Source organism: Oryctolagus cuniculus, chromosome 1 (genome assembly GCF_964237555.1).
Source record: "Oryctolagus cuniculus chromosome 1, mOryCun1.1, whole genome shotgun sequence".
Classification (NCBI taxonomy): domain Eukaryota; kingdom Metazoa; phylum Chordata; class Mammalia; order Lagomorpha; family Leporidae; genus Oryctolagus; species Oryctolagus cuniculus.
The window spans coordinates 77,146,076-77,154,121 of record NC_091432.1 but is presented as its reverse complement, the minus strand read 5'-3'; the positions used below and the strand labels follow the sequence as shown (position 1 = coordinate 77,154,121).

General features: G+C 44.0%; 1 protein-coding gene across 18 annotated transcripts in view; it reads left to right on the top strand.

Moving 5' to 3' along the window:
* Positions 1-8,046, top strand: part of PICALM (phosphatidylinositol binding clathrin assembly protein) — a 116,480-nt gene that overhangs the window by 1,551 nt on the left and 106,883 nt on the right. The window contains exon 1 of one of the 18 annotated variants that reach the window (XM_070076429.1): positions 215-438. The exons of 16 other annotated variants lie outside the window; for them this stretch is intronic. The gene's annotated coding sequence lies outside the window, so the exon portion shown is untranslated. Of the gene's footprint in view, positions 1-214; positions 439-8,046 lie in introns of those variants that run through there. One more of the 18 variants, XM_051821350.2, reaches the window with a different exon arrangement.

Genomic DNA, 8,046 nt, shown 5'->3' with positions numbered 1-8,046 from the left:
AGTGTTTGAGTGTGGAACGTTTTCATTTATGCCGATTGTCCTTTGAGGGCACTGGCTTCTGCGGCGTAGCCTCTCTCCATTCACTAACTTGCGTACCATTAATAGAGCGAACTCCTCCCAACTTTTTTCAAACCTGGAAGCCACCTAGAAGCCACCTCCTTTTTCATTGCGCTCTTTCCTCGGGGTATAAAGCTTAGTGGATTACTCAAGCTTTGAGTCAGTAGTCAGTCTGAAACGTTTCGGGGAAAAATAGGGAAATATTCACAGCAGCAAGTTCTCCTTTTTAAAAATGACTACTGGACACATTTGCCTGTGTTGACTTTCGTCGTACGTGGAAGTTACTTTGCTCTGCTGTTGAAGCAAGAGCGAGCATGTCCTGAAAGGGAATTCGCTGTCAGGAGTCCTGTTTTGATTTCTCATTTGGACTTTGGCCTTAAGGTTTGCACTTTAAAAAAAAAAAAAGTACAAAATGTGCATTCTTCCAAGATACTTTGCTCATGAATTGTTGTTAGGACAAGTTACTGCTATGGAAAAAAACACTTTATTTGTTGTGATTTGTTCCTCTGCTGTGGGGAAGTTTTTTAAAAAATTAATACTGTTGGGTTATCTGTGATATTATTGCAAACAAGTTTTTAACTGTTCGTTCTTGCCTGTTTAGAGAATGTAGGATATATTTAAGTGGCCATACTCTTCAAACAGAAAATTATTTAAAAATGCATCACGAAGCCATAAGATATTTGGATCATCTGGTATTTGGGGTAGACATTTCTACTATTTACATCCCTTCAAAAGACTACTTGACTTGTCCTATGAAATCTTATTGTTTGTTCTGATATTGTATTAATTTTTTCGTTATTTTCTTGGTGCAGAGAGATGAAGAAGCTACTTGTAACTAAGTTAACTACTTTCATCTTCCTTAACTCAATCATAAATGATAACAAGAATGGGTAGAACTTTTTAAAAGTTTTCATGAAGGTTTGTAACTTACTTTACATGCAGCACTGATTCTTCCACACATTGCTAGAAAGAATGGAAGAGCAGTGTTTGCTCGTGCTTTTACAGTTGTTATTAGTCTTTTCTCTTGTAATAGCTGCGACTGCCGATGCTAGCTGGGAGTACATTCAGAGGATGATGTCTCTTTGTAGTTCTTTTTCTTTACCTCTGCTGTGTTTACAAGCTCCCATCTTTTGGACACTTGAATATATAATAGTGATATTAGTGTAGTGCTTGTTTTTTTTTAATACTGTGTAAAAATTAAGGTGCCTATTTCTTTTCAGTTAGGTTTTAAAACAGTGATACCATTTTCCTTGTGTTGTTTAAAACACCCCTTTAGTAAGTTTTCACCAATGAAATAAATTTAAAGGAAGTCTGACCAGTAATAAGTGCTCTACTAAGTACCTTCTTCCTACACATAGTTTAACATGCTTTGAAAAATTGAAAAGACTTCCACAGACAGTTCTTGGAATTGACAATGTGAACTTTAGGCCTTGATGTAGAGATCTGTCATTTCAAGTAATTTTTACTGTTTCAGGAACTTTTCTTAATAACAAAGCCTAGTTCTTTTGTACCCATTAATGTCCCCAACAACTAATACCTACTTACTTGAACCTAATGAAAGCAATTTCATTTTTAAAATGGCAACATTTAACAAAAATGTGTTTAAGACTTTTGTTTTCTCTATAGCCCTTGCAGTGTGGAGGTGGTGTCTGTGTACTTCCTTGCCAAGTTCTTTGCTTATTGAGAAGTGCTAATTATAATCTGTGAATTGAAGCTTCATTTGTACTACATTATATATTTGTTGAAGAAAGATCCTTTTGCTTTGCTTTTAAGTGTTAGTGGGTTATAGTGTTATGTGTTATCCCTAATGTGCAAAAAGTTGTTAAAGTTGAAATGTATTTGTAAAAATAAACATGATTTTCATTTAATTTCCGCTTTTGCTGGCCATAATCAGGGTAGAATAGCAGACCTTGTATTTGAAGGACTTGAATTTTCCAGGCAGTTATTTACCTTTGTATCATTTAATCCTCAAGTGGAGTTGGGGGATAGAGTGAAGTCAGTCCATATACATAAAGAGTAGCTTCTTCTTCTTTTTTATTTTTTTTTATTTATTTTTTTTATTTTTGACAGGCAGAGTGGACAGTGAGAGAGACAGAGAGAAAGGTCTTCCTTTTGCCGTTGGTTCACCCTCCAGTGGCCGCCGCAGCCATCACGCTGATCCCAAGCCAGGAGCCAGGTGCTTTTCCTGGTCTCCCATGCGGGTGCAGGGCCCAAGGACGTGGGCCATCCTCCACTGCACTCCCTGGCCACAGCAGAGAGCTGGCCTGGAAGAGGGGCAACCGGGACAGAATCCGGCGCTCCGACCAGGACTAGAACCCGGTGTGCCGGCGCCGCAAGGCGAAGGATTAGCCTAGTGAGCCACGGCGCCGCCAAAGAGTAGCTTCTAATTCCATTGAAAGAGGGTACAAATATAGACTGTGTCAAACATCCATAAAGATGAAAGTACAAGCAAAACACAGTTTTTAAATTTCTAACTTCTTAATTTAAAAAAAAATTCTTCTCTGACTTTACAAACTCTATCATACTTTTTTTTTTTTTTTTTTTTTTTTGGACAGGCAGAGTGGACAGTGAGAGAGAGACAGAGAAAAAGGTCTTCCTTTTCCAACGGAAAAGGCTGCTGCGGTCTGCGCACTGCGCTGATCTGAAGCTAGGAGCCAGGTGCTTCCTCCTGGTCTCCCATGGGGTGCAGGGCCCAAGCACTTGGGCCATCCTCCACTGCCCTCCCGGGCCACAGCAGAGAGCTGGCCTGGAAGAGGAGCAACCGGGACAGAATCCGGCACCCTGATCGGGACTAGAACTGGAATACCAGCGCCTCAGGTGGAGGATTAGCCTAGTGAGCCGCGGCACCGGCCTATCATACTTTTTGATATGAATATTTTTTCTATACTTTCTAAACTTATTGTCTTCAGGTATTTACATTTTTCTAAAGATGTATTTATTTTTTTGAAAGGCGGAGTTATGGGGAGAGGAGGAAGAATCTTCCATCCACTGATTCATTTCCCAAATGGGTGCAATGGCTGTGCCAGCCTGAAGCCAGGAACCTGGAACATTCGGGTCTCCCATGTGGATGATGGAGTGTTGGTATTACAGCTGGTGATTTAACCTGCTATGCCGCCATACATTTGACATGGTTCCCTGAAATGTGATACTTAATGTTAGTGGATTTTTTTAAAAGATTTATTTATTTATTTGAAAGAGTTACACAGAGAGAGAAGAAGCAGATAGAGAGAGAGAGAGAGAGAGAGAGAGAGGTCTTCCATCCACTGGTTCACTCCCCAGTTGGCTGCAACGGCTGGAGCTGCGCCGATCCAAAGTCAGGAGCCAGGAGCTTCTTCCGGGTCTCCCACGTGGGTGCAGGGGCCCAAGCATTTGGGCCATCTTCCACTGCTTTCCCAGGCCAAAGCAGAGAGCTGAATGGGAAGTGGAGCAGCTGGGTCTCATACTGGCACCCATATAGGATGCCGGTGCTTTAGGTCAGGGTGTTAACTCGCTGCGCCACAGCACCGGCCCTTTATGTTAGTGGATTTAATATCCCCCCCTTTTTTTTAATTTGACAGAGTTAGACAGTGAGAGAGAGAGACAGAGAGAAAGGTCTTCTTCCGTTGGTTCACCCCCCAAATGGCTGCTAAGGCCGGAGCTACGCCGATCTGAAGCCAGGAGCCAGGTGCTTCTTCCTGGTCTCCCATGCGGGTGCAGGGGCCCAAGCACTTGGGCCATCCTCCACTGCCCTCCCAGGCCACAGCAGAGAACTGGACTGGAAGAGGAGCAACCGGGACTAGAACCCGAGGCCCTTATGGGATGCCGACGCCACAGGTGGAGGATTAACCAAGTGAGCCATGGTGCCGGCCCCATGTCCATTTTTTTTTTTTTTTTTTTTTTTTTTTTATTTTTTATTTTTTTTTGACAGGCAGAGTGGACAGTGAGAGAGAGAGAGACAGAGAGAAAGGTCTTCCTTTTTGCCGTTGGTTCACCCTCCAATGGCCGCCGCGGCCGGCGCGCTGCGGCCGGCGCACCGCGCTGATCCGATGGCAGGAGCCAGGAGCCAGGTGCTTTTCCTGGTCTCCCATGGGGTGCAGGGCCCAAGCACCTGGGCCATCCTCCACTGCACTCCCGGGCCACAGCAGAGGGCTGGCCTGGAAGAGGGGCAACCGGGACAGAATCCGGTGCCCCAACCGGGACTAGAACCCGGTGTGCCGGCGCCGCTAGGCGGAGGATTAGCCTAGTGAGCCACGGCGCCGGCCCCCATGTCCATTTTTAATTCAAATTGTTTCAAGTTAATTTCCAGAGACAGTTCATTTCAGTCACAATCTGTTTTGTCTTCTAAAACCAAATCAAGATGTTCTTATTAAGCATCCATTACAAACATATCTCTATGGTAGACACAGCATAGGTATTCATGTGCTATGAATTGAAGTTAGACCCTGAATAATTTTAGTTGTGCAAATACTTTTTGAAGGTTTGTTTGTTTATTTGAAAGGCAGAGTTAACAGATCTAGTGGTTGGTTCACTCCCCAGATGGCTGTAACAGCCGGGGCTGGGCCAGGCTGAAGACAGGAGCTTCATCTGGGTCTCCCATGTGGATGGCAGGGGCCTGGGCATGCGAGCCATCTTCCGCTGCTTTCCCAGGCATATTAGCAGGGAGCTGGATTGGAAGTAGAGCAACCAGGACCACAACCTAATCTTATAAGGGATGCTGGTGTTACAGGCAGTTGCTTAATCTACTGGGTACAACACTGACCTGGAAACGATTTTTTTGAAAAGTAAGAATTTGTGAGACTGGCGCTGTGGATAGTGGGTGAAGCCGCCGCCTGCATTGCTGGCATCCCATAAGGGCACCGGTTCAAGTCCCAGCTGCTCCATTTCAATCCAGCTCTCTGCTATGGCCTGGGAAAGTGGTGGAAGATGGACCAAGTCCTTGGGCCCCTGCACCCACATGGGAGACCCAGAAGAAGCTCCTGTCTTCGGATCGGTGCAGCTCTGGCGGTTGCATCCAGTTAGGGAGTGAACCAGCGATGGAAGACCTCTCTTTCTCTCTCTCTCTCCGCCTCTCCTGTTCTCTTTGTGTAACTCCTACTTTCAAATAGATAAATAAATCTTAAAAGGAATTTATGAATGTTTTGAGTATTAAAAGGTAGAGTTTGGGGGCCGGCACTGAGGCGCAGCAGGTTAAAGCCCTGGCCTGAAGCACCGGCATCCCATATGGGCACTGATTTGAGACTCAGCTACTCCGCTTCCAGTTCAGCTCTCTGCTATGACCTGGGATAGCAGTAGAAGATGGCCCAAGTGCTTGGACTCCTGCACCCATGTGGGAGACCTGGAAGAAGCTCATGGCTCCTGCCTTCGGATCCCGGCCGTTGTGACCATCTGGGGAGTGAACCAGCACATGGAAGACCTCTCTCTCTGTCTCTACCTCTCTCTGTAATTCTGTCTTTCAAACAAATAAATCTTAAAAAAAGAAAAAGAAATGAGATCCAAAATATTAAAAAAAAGGGTAGGGTTTGTATTTGGGCTAATGGTTTGTGTAATCATTTAAATTATATTTCAAAATTAATTCCCTGAATTAATTCCACTTTAAAGTAAATATTGGCTGTTAATATCTTGGTTGATAACATCTTATGGGTGTTTAGTTTGCATATTGTCAAGAAGAAATCTGGTAAGTGAAGTCTGATCACCAAGGTGATATGATAAAGACAGAAGTGGAAAATCTGTCTCAAGATCTTTCTTTAGAAATGAAATAACTGGAGCCGGGGCTGCGGCTCGCTAGGCTAATCCTCTGCCTGCGGCACCGGTACCCCGGGGTCTAGTCCTGGTTGGGGTGCCGGATTCTGTCCTGGTTGTTCCTATTCCAATCTATTCCAGCTTTCTGCTGTGGCCCGGGAGTGCAGTGGAGGATGGCCCAAGTCCTTGGGCCCTGCACCCCATGGAAGACCAGGAGGAGCACCTGCCTCCTGGCTTCGGATCAGTGCGTGCTGGCCGTAGCGGCCATTTTGGGGGTGAACCAATGGAAAGGAAGACCTTTCTCTCTGTCTCTCTCACTGTCTAACTCTGACTGGCAAAAAAAAAAAAATAAAAATAAAGAAATAACTGGAGCTTTTCAAAAAGATAGTTTGTTTAAAAGATTTATTTATTTGAAAGGCAGAGTTACAGAGAGAGAGAGAGTCAGTCTTCCATCTGCTGGTTCACTCCCCTGATGGCCACAACAGCCAGAGCTGTGCTGATCCAAAGCCAGGAGCCAGGAGCTTCTTCTAGGTCTCCCATTTGGGTCGTCTTCTACTACATTCCTAGGCCATAGCAGAGAGCTGGATTGGAAGTGGTGCCTTTGTGGGATGCTGGCACTGCAGGCTGCAACTTTACCCACTATGCCACAGTGCTGGCCCCCAGATATTGTTTTATAAAAAGTTATTTTGTAGTTAATGTGTGGACTTACTGTTCTTTCCCATAGGAATTAACCATATGATTTTTTTTTTCATTATTTGATCTGATCTTCCTCTACTAGTCTAATAGTTCTGAAATAGATAAAAATAGTAATGGAGTGGTCAAAGTGGTAGTAATATTAACATTTGACTATACATGTAAAATGTCTGGTGTATGTAATAGAATTCAACAAATGCACATTTTTTTTCTCCTGGATATATCTAATTATGTTCCTTTTTTCCTCTAAATGTTTGTTTTCATTTTATTTGAAAGGTAGAGACAGGTCGATCATCTACTGATTGACTTCCCAAATGCCAAGAACAATTAGGGCTGGGCTGGCCTGAAGTAGAAAGCCCAGAATGCAATTGGGTGTCCCATGTGAGTGGGTGTCCAGGATTCAAATACTTGAGCTATCATCTGCTGCCTCACAGAGTGCACATTAGCAGGAAGCTAGATCAGAGGTGGTAGAGAGGACTGGAACAGGGCACTCTGATATGATAGGTGAATGTCTTAACTGCTGGGCCAAACCTCTGAAACAACCAGCTTTCAGTATCCTCTGGGGATTAGTTCTAGGACTCCTTGTCAATGCGAAAAATCCTAGATATTCAAGTTCCTTTTATAAAATGTCATAGTATTTGCATGTAATTTAAGTGCATCCTCCTGTACTGACATGCTTTATCTCTATATTGCCTGTAAAACCTAAGATAATAGAAATGATTGTTAACACTCTGTGTCTCTCTCACTGTTATAACTCTGTCTCTCTCTCTCTCACTGTCTAACTCTGCCTGTCAAAAAATAAAAATAAAAAAATAAAAACCCTGTTGATTAGGGCACTAATGACAAAAAGTCTGTACATGTTTAGTTCAGACACAGTTTTTCCTCACAAATCTGCTGTTGATTTAATTTGCATATGAAACACATAGATAAGGAATGTCAGCTGTAGTACATTATATGTTTTATTTTATTTGAGAGGGAGACAGAAAGAGAGCGAGAGGGAGCTCCTATCCACTGCTTCATTCCCCAAATGACTGCAACAGTAGGTCTGTGAGCCAGAAACTCAATCCAAGTTTCCCAATGTGTGGCAGGAACCCAACGACTTCATTAATCACCACTGCCTTCCAGGGTCTGCATTAGCAGAAACTTGGAATCTGGAGCCAGAGGCAGGTATAGAACCCAGGTACTCTGATAATTGGATATGGGATGAAGGCATATTAACCAGTGTTTTATTTGTTTATTTTATTTTATTTTATTTTATTTTATTTATTTAACAGGTAGAATTAGAACAGAGAGACAGAGAGAAAGGTCTTCTTCCGTTGGTTCACCCCCCAAATGGCTGCTAAGGCCGGAGCTACGCCGATCTGAAGCCAGGAGCCAGGTGCTTCTTCCTGGTCTCCCATGCGGGTGCAGGGGCCCAAGCACTTGGGCCATCCTCCACTGCCCTCCCAGGCCACAGCAGAGAACTGGACTGGAAGAGGAGCAACTGGGACCAGAACCCAGTGCCCACATGGGATGCCAGCGCCGCAGACGGAGGATTAGCCAAGTGAGCCACGGTGCTGGCCCTATTTGTTTATTTTT